Source organism: Ceratotherium simum, chromosome 6 (genome assembly GCF_057802395.1).
Source record: "Ceratotherium simum simum isolate JZ-2026a chromosome 6, ASM5780239v1, whole genome shotgun sequence".
NCBI lineage: Eukaryota > Metazoa > Chordata > Mammalia > Perissodactyla > Rhinocerotidae > Ceratotherium > Ceratotherium simum.
Window position 1 is genome coordinate 40,282,860 of NC_141905.1, and position 15,259 is coordinate 40,298,118.

Genomic DNA, 15,259 nt, shown 5'->3' on the forward strand with positions numbered 1-15,259 from the left:
AAACAAAAGCTCTACAAGCGTAAGAGGGAATGATTTAGCCACTTCTCTTATTTTCTGATCTTTTTACCTGTTAGAGTGTGAGCGAATGAAATGGAATTAATAGAATGATCTTTAGATCTCTGAGCTCACTGCTATAAAAACTCTAAATTCTATTTTTTTTTTGGTTATTTTTATTTCAAGGTGTAGTGTCTTTGTAGCTATGTTATCATTCATAAACAGGGGAAGAACAATGTGAACAGAAGAAAAAAAGCCTGCCCTGGTGTAATAAGTCAGGAAGGAAAGTCTCGTCAGCTGGGCAAGCGCTGGACCAGCGACTCAGGTGCTGTGCAAATGTCCCACCCTCCCCTGACCAACTGCTGCCTTCCTCTGTCTCAGTGTTTCTGGCTTCCTTGATGGGATGAAGACTGCAGAGCAATTTTAGGTTAATTTCTCCGTCTTATTCTTTAAAAGATTGAGGCAGCAAATGATCTAAGCAGGGAGAACCTTAGAATATTTCACAAATCACAAAATTCTTAATAAATGCTCCATAATAATAATACAAGGCAAAGAATGAACTCCTTTGTTCAAGGGCATCGTCTCTGTATCAATTTTTCTTTAAATGCTTTCCCTCGGGTTTCTTTCTTCCCAAAGGAGGTTCATTTAAATCCAGCTTATTTAATGACCTGCCTTTTTTTTCTCACTCCATCCTGTCAAAAGTGCATCGACTTCCGGGCCCAGGAGAGACCCGAAGGGCAAAGGCTGCACAGAGCCATAAAGGCAGCAATATGCCAGCAATATTGAATTTATCTGATCCTCACCTCGCAAGCAGATCACGTCACTGGGGATGAAAACTCTGGATGGTAGGGAGGTGGCTTTAGTCTTGTCTCTGCCAACCTGCTCCCCATGCCCCTCTGCCCTAGCACATCAGGAGCACATCCCTAGCTTCTCTGGGTCAAATTCCATACATAGGTAAAGCATCAGGGCTGGATTAGATTTCTGACTTCTCTTGCAGGTCTAAATGCTCTGCTGAGGTGTGACTGAACGATGAACCTTTCTGAGGGTGTGGGGCAATTTTCACATTCCAGCCTGCCAACAATTCCCTAAGCCAAGTTGCCACTACTGCCTGTAGAGCCAGCTTCCATGTTCCCTAAGCTCTCCAGGCTGCCTTCTGCCCACTTTATTCATTACATTATGAGTCTGGACCTCCAGCCATTTGAATTTCTGACCCCCTGCAATCCACTTTTATGCTAAAGTTGGGACCATACTGTGTGTAAGGATGAGCTCATTTCAGTTCTTAGCTGACAGAACTGGCCTGAGCAGACATGGGAGTGCTGGTCATATATTCTCTTTTAAAAAAAACCTGGTAAAACTTGGTGGAGATGAGAATAGGGACACACAACTTCCCTATAACCTAAAAGTCAGTAAACTGGGTAGAAAGGAATGGTGTAGGGCAAAAGGGATGAACCACTGCTTTCATATCTGTAAGAAAACTTGACATGTGGGGCCAGGGTCCATAGGTTTTTTGAACTCTCATCTCACATGGACTCCATGATGCAGGCAAGATGAGAAAACCAAGGCACAGGACGGTTAGGTAGCTTAATCTGGACTTCAGAAAACCGCCCTTTGCAAGGGGTAGGGTCTTTGTCTAGGTCAGAACCAGAGGCGGTCAGTGTACAAAGGGAAGTCTCATCCTGGTGGGTGGATGGCTCTAGCCCCCTTTGAGAAGCTGAAGGTATGGTGCCCCCTTTCAGAAATGTGTATACACACAGGAACACAAAAGGTGCATATCTCTTTAGGAGGTTCCCACACCCAGTGAGCCCTGGTACCTACGGATTGTCCCCAGTCTGCTGCGGTGATTCTCCGTGGGGATACAGCACACATCCATCTCAGCGCCCATGCCTATTACCCGTCAGCCAAAGACAGGAGTGTATTTTAGTGCAGTCCACCTGCTGGACAGATTGAACGTCCTTAGATGCCGCCTCTCTCCCTCAGCACTCTGTGTGCACTGCGGGGGCGCCCTCATTTTCCATGGAGCTGTCACAAAGAACAGCACTTGGCATCCTCACTCCTCACTGCCTAGGAGCACCAACTCCACAAAGTTCTGGTGCCCGTTTCTCTGGGATCACTGCCAGCTGGGTATACAGCTCTGGCCAGAAGGGCGCCCGGCGGCCCTCGGAGCCTGGGAGACCAGGGGCGACTCGCACTCATCTCTAGACTTCGGCTTCCCCCAAATGCGCACGGTTCTTGGCTGGCCCGCGCGAGCACGCGGTGGGCAGCGGGGCGCAGCGGCGCCGGGGGACGCGCGCGTGTGCGCACCGAGAGGGCGCCTGGCCGACGGTGCCCACCTCTCCAGCGGCCTTGGCGGCTCCGGGCCGGCCGGGAACCGCGGCCCCAGCAGTGTCCTCCCTCTGCCTGGGCGGCCTGCCCCGGCCCGGCCCGGAGGAGCCGCGAGAGCATAAGCAGCGCCCCTACCGCCCGCTTTTCCGCCTCCATCTCCTCCTCCTTCCCCCAGCAAACCGCGCAGTCACAGCCGGTTCAGACTGGCCAGGGTGCCCCGCGAAGAAGGCGGGGGTGGGGGCGAATAACTTCCCGGGGAGGAGGAGGAGAAAGAGAAGGTGGAGCCCAGAGGAGGGGGCCGGCTCCCTCCCTCCAGGTGGCTGCCGCTGCCGCCGCCGCTGGGCTCCGCGAGGGCAGAGGGCGGCGGCTCCCGGGGCCACGCGCGTAGCGGGACCAATTGCCTAATACCCCGGCAGGAGCCGGGCCGGGGCCGGGGCCGGGCCCCGGGATAAATAGCCGCCCAGCAGGCCCGGAGCAGCAGGGGAGAGCGGCGGCCGCGGTCCTCACCGCACCACCCGCCCGGCCTGCCCGGGGCACCGGCCGGTGCTGCGCCCCGGAGCCCCCGCCGAGGCCGGTACCCAGGTAAAAGGCTGGAGCTCGCGGGGAGAGTCCCCAGGGTCGGCGGCTGCCCGCGCTATCTAGCCTCCCGGAGGCAAGAAGTGACTCCTCCGACTCTGAGCGGTAGGAGGAGGCAGCGGCGACGCTGTCACCAACAGCCGAGCAGCTTGGGATCGGTTTCTTGTTTGGGGTGTGTGAGAGGGTCCTCGCGCCCACCCCTTGATAGCCTATTTTTGATGGGGCGCGTCTTCGCGGTGGGCGAGTTTTCCCAGGAATCTGAGGGCGGCATTTTGCGCAGAGTTGGGAGAGAAAGAGAGAGGGAGGGAGGGAGGGAGAGAAAGGCGGTCCTGGAGGAGGACGGTGCCCTCGGGTTGGGCTCAGGGTGGAGATCTGCCCAGGGACTCCGGAGACAGCTTCTGGGGCTGCTGGTGGTAGAGCGATGAGTGGAGGTGATGCGACCCAGGTGGGCCCCTGCTTTCCAGAGGGCAGCGAGGCCTCCAAGTGCTCTGGTTGGGAGCTGGTGCACGCAGGTGCCTCCGGGAGTGTCGGGGTGGTGGTGCTCCTGGGCTGGGAGGAAAGCAGCGCGCGGGGCGGGCGGATTCTGCACGCACGCCTGGTTCAGCACCACCTGGTCAGCCTCCGGCGAGCGCAGGAGCCCAGCCTCCGCGACCGCCGCGGGAGGCACGGGCATCTCGACCGCCGGGACACTGGAGCCGGAACTTCGGAAAACTTGGTGCTTAACGCTCCATCTGTGGCTCGCCCTAGGTATCCTGCTCTGGCTTTAGCAGCGCTCAGGGGCTTTGGAGAGAGCTGAAAACCGTTTAAAAACGTAGTCATCAAAAACAGATCAGTGCTTCTTGGCATACCAGCTCTAATCCGGCACAGGTCAATCCATCCGGGAGGATTAGGCAGGATTTACTTATATAGTAAATTATTTAATATAACAACTTTTTGAAGAATTTCCTGGGTCACGGTTAGTTTAAGTATATTTTTAAAAAATCTTATTACCCGGATGATAGTTCAGATTGCAGGTGAAATACTCCCCTCCCCGCCCCCTGCCCCCAGTAGGATTTTTCAGTTGTTCCATCAAATTCTGTTAATTTGGATTGTCCTAACAGTTTCTTAGATTTGGGTTGGCTTCAGCTCTGAGAAATTGTTCTGGCTGGTTCAGGCAGAGGACTGAGGTAGGTAGAGAAGATTCTAAAGTGAAAGCACCGATTATTCGTTATATGATTACAGCTTCTTTTAAATAACATGTGAATCTAGATAACAGGGTTAGTACCCATATCATTGCCAGAAATAAATATGTTTTCTTTTTAAGGTTCTGGGAAGTGGAAATTACATAATAAAATAGTTTAACCTGCAATTTTCCAATAAAATACTTTTAGCACTACTGACTGCCTAAGAACATCCTTCCTTGTTTCTTCCCTTTTGTGTGTAGGTGGGTAGAGTAACAAGGACTCTTCATATCTATAGGATGAATATAAGGAGGGACAAAAGATATGGGGAGGTAGATCAGGACACTAGGAAATCTTTTCCCACTTCTGACTTTGACTCGGAAAAGGTAGTGGGGATGGTATGCATTGGTTGGTGTCTGAAGCTGTATCAGGGCAGATCATGGTGCTTTGGCGGTGGATCTGGTCATGCAACTAGAGCTAGAGGATGACAATTAGACAGATGTGGTCAGATCTTCAAGCTTTCCTTCTTCCCAGTCTTTTGAACACCCAACTTTTGTAGTCTTTTTCTCAAGTGAGATATCTCTTGAACTTAATTCATAGAATGTAATTGGGTATAGAATGCCAGTAGGAAGGTGCAAAAGAAACAACGTTTTGCTTGTATAACTACAGCTTTCCAAGAAAGTATCACTGAGTGACTTTAATTTTAATTAAAGATTGCAAGAATGTATATATTTTGATCTAGTTGGCCCTTTCTTTGAGCGGTTTTTTGTAGACACCAAAGTATCTCCTGTAGATAAGCAATTGAACTGTAACTTAAAATTGAGTTCAAGGAAAGGTGGTCCCCACCTTCAGAGAGTTTAGTCTAGTGGGAAAGATAGGCATGTTTACAAATATCTACAACACAAAATAGTATAAATGGAGTCATGGCGGAACATCAATAGTGTGTTATTGAGTGGCAGAGAAAAGGAAGGTTCATTTGAGGTGAAGAACTTGTGGTGGGTGTAGCATTTGAACTGGGACTTGAAGAAGGAAGAGGATTTCCTTGATGGACAGGAGGCCTGCTGAAACTAGCACAGAGGTATGGAAGTCTGGTGTGTTCAAAGAAAGCAGAGCAGTTTGGAGTTTGGAATTGAAGATAATTAAGATAATTCCAGGCTGGAGCCTGGAATTTAAGATAGATAAGGTTGGGAGATAGGATGTGGCTAGATTATGGAGAGTATGACAAGCTATGCTAAGAATTAAAATGTGATTGAACATCATTATTATATTTATAACAACAATGTTAGCATCTTTAACTACTGTTTATGCCTTGAAGTTCAATTTTGTGAGCTTCCCCCTAAAATAAATAAATGAATAAAATGTCAATGGTATTTGCTTCCTATAAATGTTACTGTAAAAGAATAATGTGTTCCAAATAGCCTTCAATGCTTCATTTAAATCCAATAGTTCCCCCCCACCAAATCTGCAATCTTATGGTATAACAACTCTTAGTTTGATTAAAACTTTGCATGGGAAAACACCTCCACTTTCCTGGGCCAATAGCAGAGTAAAGCCATGTTCTAGTCTCAGTTTCAATTGTCAATAATAATAATAATTATTATTAATCTTTACTAACATGATATGTCAAGTGAGCCACATACCTTATCTATTAGCTAGGGAGGCATAATGTTTGTCTTCGACTGCGAATTTTTATAAAGTCGCTCAGCTAAGTAAATGATGGGACCAGAATTTGAACCCAAGAAGTCTGTCTCAAGAGCCTATCCTTTGAACAGTTGTGCTATCACATAACAGGAGCGTAATACATGATAACTAGTATTAATAGTAGTTAGAAATTTGGCCTACTACCTGTAAGAGAAGTGTTTCTCTATTTTTTCTTTGCATCCTCATTCCATCATTCTGATTTTATTTTATTGATTGAGATATAATTGACATGTAACATTGTATTACTTTTAGGTGTACAACATAATGATTTGATATATGTGTATATGGTGAAATGATTACCATAATAAGTTTAGTTAACATCCATCACCACACATAATTACTATTTTTTTTGTGAAAACTTTTAAGATCTACTTGCTTAGCAACTTTTAAATGTACAATACAATGTGTTAACTATAGTCATCATGCTGTACATTACCCATCGTAGTGATTAATTGTACTTTACAGATTCAATGATGGGATATATTTCAATGCTTTAACACATCTTCAAACTATTATATGACCTTGTACTTTTATGACCCACTCAAAAGAAACTCTTAAGCTCTTTGAGAAGTGATGGGATGTGGGATGAGAAAAACATTAGTGAATGTGATAGTATTAAACACAAAGACCAGACCTGCCAGATGCTCTGAAAGAGTGTCAATTTTGAATATTCTTCTCATTATTCCCAATAAACCACCCAAATGCACCAGATCTTTTCATATTTTGGAATCCCATATATGTTGCCTTGTGTCTTGATTTTTCTATTCTGAAAGTGATATAGCAAATATACTAGTTTGTATACAACATACTAAAGTGTGTATTCAGATAACAGATTGGACTCTATATAATCATGTACAAATTATGCAAAACATATACTAAGCAAAGGAACACACCAGTGTAGACAGCATCGTCATAGATTTCTTCACCGGAACACCACTACTTGGGCCAAGCTTTGTGGGATATGGGTTGTGTGGGATAGAGATAAACTGAAACAAGAGCCTGGCAGCATGAGGATGATAAGAGTGTGGGATACAGGAAGATGATTATACTAACTTGTATCTAAGTGTCAGGCCCTCATTTTGCCCACATTTAACTGTTAAATCTCTAGATCTTTTCATCTTTTCTCAGACCCTGAATGGTTTACAAATTCTGCTATTTTCTCTTCTGAGCCTGAGAGCATGACTTGAAAGAGGTGGCCATTCACTGGATTGGTCAGTAAGGAAGCTTGATACTGGTCTCTCTAAAACTCAGTTTTCTCATACAGATGAGGAAATTGAGGAGTTCATAAAATTGCTGGTGGTAAATTTACAAGATTCACCCCAGAGGGCAGGCATCATAAATGAGCAGAGCAGACCAGAATTGGAGGGTGGGGAGAGCGCAGGTGAAACTCTAAAGGCAAGTCAACCTTGGTCCTGCTTCAGGGAGACATTAGGGAGTGGAAGGATCTGAAGAGAACATGCCCATGCCGTGAGGGGCAAAGTTAGTTCCAGCTAATTGTTACATAAGAAAGAGAGTGCACTGTTGCCAGATCTTCTGATTTTTCAATAGAATCTGGAAATTCAGATTTTTATGTGAAATCTTCCATTTTTAAAACATTGGCAATTCACTCAAAATTGCCAAAAATAAAATAAAATAAAATTCAATTAAAATTTGGGCGGGCCAAACAAAACACCTCTAGAGATCTGGAGATCAGATTTGGCCTGAGTGCTGCCAATTTCCTAGATGATTTCCAAAATTCCTTCTGGCTTCGAGACTTCTATGATCTTATACTCAATCCATTTTTTCTCTCACCCATTTCTTCCCCTTTGCTAAAACATATTCCAGTACTCGCCATATCTAAATTATGATAGCTTTGGAGGAGCTCTTTGGCAAGTGCTGGACTATTATAGATCTATAAGGCCTTAAGGTTAAAGGATGTCCTTTTTTGATGAATGTGCTGTTGACATAATTCAGAGGCCCCAGCAGTTAACTACTGGTATTAATTATCTCTTTCAGGGACAATTACTGTGGTTTAATTTCCAGGACCCAGAGTTGTGTCTCTAAACATTTTCCTTCCTGTTCTTCCTTCTCACCCCAAAGTGAGGTAATAACCAGAAGGGAAATTGATCCTGGTTTCCACTTGGACGAGGTGTATTTATAGACTTGACTTCTGGTGCTCAGACCAAGAAATATTCATCATCTTTACCCTGGCAAGATTTCACCATGTAGTCTGTCTCTCTTCTTAAACATACAGCTCTCTGGAGATGTCCTTGAATTGCAACTAGGTGAATAAGTTAAGGGTTAGGCTTTTATGAGTTGTGTTAATACAGCAGTGTAGTTTTTTTTTTTAGAAGTATATTTATATGGATCCAAAAAATAAAAATGAAAACAAAAGTAATGGACTTGCATATGAATCCAATTCCAAATTATTTTTAATAACTCTGGCTCCTAGGAGAACTATGCAGTAAAATTCTTTAATATGACTTTTTTTTTTTTTTGTGAGGAAGATCAGCCCTGAGCAAACATCTGCCAATCCTCCTCTTTTTTTGTGCTGAGGAAGACTGGCCCTGGGCTAACATCCATGCCCATCTTCCTCTACTTTATATGGGATGCCGCCACAGCATGGCTTGATAAGCGGTGCGTCAGTGCACGCCCGGGATCTGAACCTGCGAACCCCGGGCTGCCGCAGCAGTGTGCGGTTGAGTGATGCACACTTAACCACTTGCGCCATCGGGCTGGCCCCATGATTTTTTTTTTAAACTAGGATTCTTGGATTTGACTGGCTAAGATGTGTTCTTTGTTTTATGTCAATGAGCTATTCTACAAACAAGTGGACTGACTCTGTCTGAAAAGCTCAGAGCAGATATTGACAATGGGAAGGAAGCATCTGAGTAAATAAAACAAGAATGGCACGTTCAGAGAAACCACATACCTTATTGCGACTGAGCTGACTGTGAGAGGACAGACAGAAGCCTCTGAGCTATACAATTTGTCCTTGTCCTGGCTCCAGTGGTGAGTCAACCCTCCCTTGCACTTCAGAGAGTATGTTAACCATGTCTGGGTGTTTAACATTTAAAACCAAATCTGAAAGAATCAGGTAATTATCTGATCATTAAAGACATACCATCTGATGTTATGTTGGTAAAAAATTTGGATTTAAAAAATCAATTTCTTTATTTTTACCCATGTATTTGGCTAGTCCTTCAGATTCAATAACGGAAGCAGGCTCTAAGTTCATGGAGGCAGGGACCACATCGCCTTCACGCCACAATACCTTCTAGATGCACTCAATTCATTTTGTTGAATGAAAGATATTTGGTTAGTCTTTTTTTTTATAAACACACCTCTTATGCATTTTTTTTTTGAGGAAGATTGGCCCTGAGCTAACATCTGTTGCCAATCTTCCTCTTTTTCTTTTTTTCTCCCCAAAGCCCCCAGTACATAGTTGTTTATCCTAGTTGTAGGTCCTTCTAGTTTTCCTATGTGGGATGCCGCCTCAGCATGGCCTGATCAGCAGTGAGTAGGTCCCAGCCCAGGATCCGAACTGGTGAACCCCAGGCCGCGAAAGCGGAATGCACAAACTTAACTGCTGTGCCACTGGGCTGGACCCTGATTAATCATTTTAATATACAGGAGATTTAGGTAAGAACGATTTCTATGCACTCATTCATTCATTCATTTTATAAAGATTTGTTGAGTTTTTACTATGTGCCAAGAACAATTCTTAGTGCTGGGGATATGGGAGAGGCTTGTGGGTTGTATACCTTAACAAATAATAACAATATATTGTGATAAATGTTGTAATAGCAAGGTTGCCCAAATTGGTGTGAGCCCTGCAAGGAGGAACAACTAACTGTTGGAGAGTCAGGATGGCATTGAATAGGAGGAGATATTTGGGCTAAGTCTTGAAGGAAAAGCAGGAGTTTGTCAGTAGGCCTGTTGGAGAAAGCGTTACAGCCCCTCTAGCCGCTGGTGGGGACTAAAGGGTCAAAGGCATAGAGGAGGGAAAGAGCATGGCTTAAGTGCTGAATTGTGACAGTGGCTTGGGGAGCACAGGTTTGTGGGACATCCTAGAGAAGTGTGGGGTGGGAGGCTGGATTGTTGCAAATCTTTACAGGAAAAGCAAAAGAATCAGGTAGCCAGCTGAGTATTTAAAGATCTAAATACCTAATAGCATATGGACAAAACATGGATTTGGAAAACCAACTTTTTCTTTTTTTTTTTTTGCTCCCCGTTTTTTTTTTTAGGAAGATTGGCCCTGAGCTAACATTTGTTGCCAGTCTTCCTTTTTTTTTCCCCCAAAGCCCCCAGTACATAGTTGTATATCCTAGTTGTAGATGTTTCTAGTTCTTCTATGTGGGACGCCGCCTCAGCATGGCTTGATGAGTGGTGAGTAGGTCCGCACCCAGGATCCGAACCAGTGAACCCTGGGCCACCACAGTGGAACACGTGAACTTAACCACTGCGCCACCTGGCCGGCCCCTCATTTTTATTTATAAGTTTTGAATAATGTTATTCATTGATGGAAGGCTGTAAGCTCTGTGAGGGCAGGAACAATCATCTTTGATTTTCTTGTGCATTTATAATAATAAACAAAAACTTGTGCTCTGCTAATGGATAAACTGTGAATGGAGGGGAACCACTAAAAGATTTGAAAGGTTAGAAGCAGAAGTTGAGATGTTCAGAAGCATGGTTTGAAAGGTGCCTCTGGTGGCCACCTGACACATGAATTGCAGCAGGGAGAGAGTGTAAGCAGAGGGATCCGTCAGTAGGTGGCTGTGACAGTCTGAGGGTTTGCAGAGAAGATGGACAGCAAGAGTCTGATTGCAGAGCTCTTTGTCTGCAGGACCCTGTTCCTGATTGACATGAGACACTGGAGAGGAGCAGGGAGGGGATGTAGAAAGAGCTTGCTGCTTTTGGGCAAAGGGGAAGTATGGTGATGTTCGTTTTCCCGATGAAATTCAGGAGGAAGAATTATGGATTTGTTGAGTGTGAGGGGCCTGAGTGCATCCAGGTGAAATCTTGACATAGAAAATGGTTAGAAACGTGGATCTGGAGTTCTGAAGAGATTTCAGACCTGGGGATGGAGACTTCAGACTCTGTCCTCTGTGTATCTGTGATCATCTGATGAAGCTAGAGAGAGCTGGTAGGGGGTCGTGTGTGAGTAGGCTCAGGAAAGCTAAGGGGGCAGTGGTTTGCAAAGAAGAGAGAGGTAAACAGTGTCAAGACTGAGGGGGGGTGCACTGACTCAGTGATGAGGAGATGGGGGCACCACAGTGAGAACGCTTTTCTTGTTTGGATGCACGGAAGCCAGAAAACACTGAATTAAGGAATAATTAGGAGGTAAGAAAGGAGAGGCAGGTAGACTGCTCTTTGAAGTTTTTCTAAGAAAACCTTTAAAAGATGCAACAAGAGTAACGATATCTATAGACATTTACTCTATGCCAAGCACCGTGCCTAGTGCTTCATAGAGATTATTTCCTGTATTCCTCATAGAAATCCTAACAGGAAAGAGTTCCCACTCTTCTCGTTTTATAGATGAAGAAACTTAGAGGGTTGTTAACTTGCTTAAAGTCACACAGCTAATGGCAGAGCCTCAACTGTGAACCCAGAAGAAATGACTCCAGGGTCCATGTTCTAGACCAGGGACTTTCAGTGTTTTCAACTGTGACCCACAGTAAGATGTATTTTACAGCCTGACCTTGCACGCATTTGCAGGCGTATGTATAAACACTGAAACAGAACTCAAATTTTGAGTACTGAACTCAAAATTATACTGAACCCTTACCACCATGCAGAAGGTGCTCTGATATTTTCTATTCTCATTTATTTTATTCTATTCTAAATTCCAATTTTACAAATTGCTGTTCACCATCCACAATTGATTTCACAATCCATGATGCAGAGTTTGAACACACTGCTCTAGACTGCCACTTTGCATTGCTTCCCAAACTATGACTTAATACTTTTTTCTATTAAACTCAAAAAACATTTATTGAGTGCCTACTATATGCATAGATGTGGAAAGAACATAAAGAATATAAGATGTTCCCTGATCCCAGGAAATTCTCAGAATGAAAAAAGAAGAAGAGAGAGGTATAAGCAACGTATGGTGGAAGCGTAGAGGGAAGAGTGATTGATATTGGCTCTAAATATATATTGATTTAACTAGTAGTGTTTAGTGTCTTTTGTGCTACAAGAATATTAAAAAACTTTTATGAAATGAATAGAAATGTCTTTGGTAAAGACTTTTAAGAATAATGGCCAAAGGAGATTTGAAGATCATAATATTCCGTGTATTATATTTAAAGGTCCTGCAGTGGTACAAGTATAATAAATATTATTATTTAGACACCAGTTTGTTCAGTATAAACCCCTGAATGATATCAGCAAGTTCAGTCATATTAAAAAGTATCCATTAGGGGCCGGCCCCGTGGCGTAGCGGTTAAGTGTGTGCGCTCCGCTTCAGCGGCCCTGGGTTCGCAGGTTCGGATCCCGCGTACACATGGATGCACCACTTGTCAAGCCATGCTGTGGCGGCATCCCATATAAAGCAGAGGAAGATGGGCCTGGATATTAGGCCAGGGCCAATCTTCCTCAGCAAAAAGAGGAGGATTGGCATCGGATGTTTGCTCAGGGCTAATTTTCCTCACAAAAAAAAAAAAAGTATCCATTAAAAAAAGTTTTAAAATCAAGGTGTATTTGTTAAAAAAAAGTTTATAATCAACTTCCCAAAGTAAAAGACTGCAGCCATATAAACGGTTTATGAACCTCCATTAGGTGATAACTCCTAGAGTTAAATGGAGAGAGCCGTAAATAGAGTGTAGTAACAAGCCTGTGGACACTAGGGTAGAATGAGGATTATTAATACCTACCTAATAGAGTTTTATGTGGATTAAAAAGATAACATTTGAAAGTCCTTGGCGCTGTGTCTGATACATAGACAGTGTTAATAGAAAGTGGTAATTAAAAGTTATTCCATGGTATGTTTAAGTAATAGTTTATTTAATCCTTAGAAAATTTTCTTTATTCCACTGTTTAGGAAATTCCTAAGAAAGGATGGTATCATTATAGGGATTTGAGGACATTTGAAATATTTTTCCATAGCCGTGATTGAAGTGGGTTAAAATAAAAAGATCAATTTAAGTAATCAAGTCAAGTCTTGCGTTTTATGCTTGTACATTAGGACTTGCATTTATTTAAGACAGCCTGTAGTCCACTCCTTTTGCTCATTAACCACACACTGAAATCACCTGGGGCCCTTTAGCAACCTGGCCTCAACTGCAGGGATCCTGGATTAATGGGCCCAGGCTGGGCCCAGGCATTGGTCATTTATAAGCTCCCAAGTGATTCTACTGTGCAGCTGGGTTTGAAATCCCCTGCAGGTCTTGTTATATGCTCTGATTACTGGAAACACACTCATGTGGAGATACAACCCTAGAATGGGGTCCTTCATTTGCTTTTTTGATGCACACAGAGTTACTGCCTTTTCTTGAGAACTGGTTTAGAAAGGAGGACCTTAGGAGTCTTTGGAATAAGGATGAGGTCTGTTTGAACGGGGGAAAGAGTAGAAAGCGAGGGTATGAAGAATGAAAGACAGACTCGACTTCAGGCAGTGCTTCAGAGACAAAGGAGCTGATTTTAAAAAGTCACATTTAGCCCTTGTCAACGTTGATGATTAATTCTCACCTCTGTTCTACCAACAAGTGCCCTAATAACTGCACAGCAGCGTCTGGGAAAGGCGTGCTCGTAGGCTCTGTAGCTTCCTGAGCGGAGAAGAAAAGAAAGGAAGGAAATGAAAGTAAGAAAGAGAATGAAAGAAAGGAAGCGAAGGAAAACCTTGTTGGACTTCAGTGCCTCTTTGCTTCCTCTTCTCTTGGCTGTTGGTGATCATAAGAGCAGACTGTTGCTGTCCTTATGGTCGTTCCTCACTGAGACTTCCCTCTTCCCATTTGTTGACCTTTTCTTACTGTCAGGAAATTATTCAAGATATTGAAAATAACATTTCCATGTCCTACTTTTTTTTTGGAGGGAGGAATTCGGTAATAATGGTGTGTGTGTGTGTGTGCGCGTCGTGCACGCGCTATTGTGGTGGGAAAGTGGGGGAGTCATGGATGTTCTGGCCAGCTGTATTTGTAGGAATAGTGCTTTCAGATTTGAGGAAATCTATTTCAAGATGAAAAAGAATATATATTGTTTTTTTTTGCTGAGGAAGATTGGCCCTGAGCTAACATCCGTGCCCACTTTCCTCTATTTTATATGTGGGATGCCTGCCACAAAATGGCTTGATAAGTGGTATGTGGGGCGGCGCCCAGGATCCAAACCTGCAAACCTCGGGCCGCCCAAGTGGAGTGCGCGAACCTAACCACTATGCCACCGGGCGGGCCCCCTAGGAATATTTTTATAACAATCCATTATGTTTAAAAAGGATAAAAAATAATGATAATTTATATAGAGATTACTGTGTGCCAGGCACTGTGCTAAGTGCTTTATATAAACTCACTCACTTAATCATCACAATAATCATTGCCCCACTTCACAGATGAAAAAAGTGAGGCAAACAGATACTTAAGTAACTTACAAAGATCACACTCTAGGCTGGTATCAGAGCTGAGATGTGCACTTGGGTTATTTAGGACCCAAGCCCATGCTTTTATTCCTTATGCTAAATTTTCTAGAATATATGTTTTCACATATTTATAGATGTAAATGTCTGTGTGTGTACTTGTATGAAACTGTAGCTATTGCCATAACAGAAAGGTGGAAATTCTGCTAACCATTCTTTGGGACCACATAATACAACTACCCAAAGGTCTCAGCTTCTTCTCCACTACCTTCTCCAAAGTGAGAGCTTGTTTTGCTAATTTGAACAAATTAAAGATGACTCCATCATCATGTTGACAGCTTTATTATAATTATCACCATCATCATCAACATTATCATCATCATTAGAGTCTTCTCAGAGTTTTATCTGCCGACCCCATGCCTGCTCTGTTGGGGACTGCAGAGGTTGGCTGGGGCGTGTGGCTTGGACCAAGAGAGGTGGGGTGGCCATTTTAGCACTGGCTGCCTGGAGATTCTTGGAGCTGCTTCTCCCCAGGTCTTTTCCTGTGCTGCTGTACAACAGAAGGATGGCATTATGGGTGGTTGAATGATTCTTTAGAGGCTGTGCGCCCAGCTTGGCCATTTGGGACAATGGGAAAGAGACAGGAAATGACTTTCCTCTCTTCTTCAGAGCTGGCAGTGGTGTGTGCTTGCTCTCTCTGGAGCCGTAAGGGTGAAACTGTGCTCCTTCTCTAGCCGGAAACTGGCCAACAGATTTTAGGCATTTGCCACGTCGAAGTATGGGGATTAATAGCATTGCCACCACCAGTGAGGACAGAGCCAAATGTCACAGTGAAGAGGGAGCAGGCAACTATCCATTCCTTTGTTCTCCTTTTGCGCTCCAGGGTGCTTAGCAAAATAAAAATTGTGCTCTCCTGAGAAGGTCCAATTATTCTGCTCTCTTGTTTTGTAAAGTTTCGATT

At 44.0% G+C, this 15,259-nt stretch overlaps 1 protein-coding gene across 1 annotated transcript in view; it reads left to right on the top strand.

The window, feature by feature from the left end:
• Positions 1-2,684: 2,684 nt before the first annotated feature.
• Positions 2,685-15,259, top strand: part of SLC16A9 (solute carrier family 16 member 9) — a 57,272-nt gene continuing 44,697 nt past the window's right edge. Inside the window, exon 1 of the mRNA XM_014784961.2 lies at positions 2,685-2,898. The gene's annotated coding sequence lies outside the window, so the exon portion shown is untranslated. The remainder of the gene's footprint in view (positions 2,899-15,259) is intronic.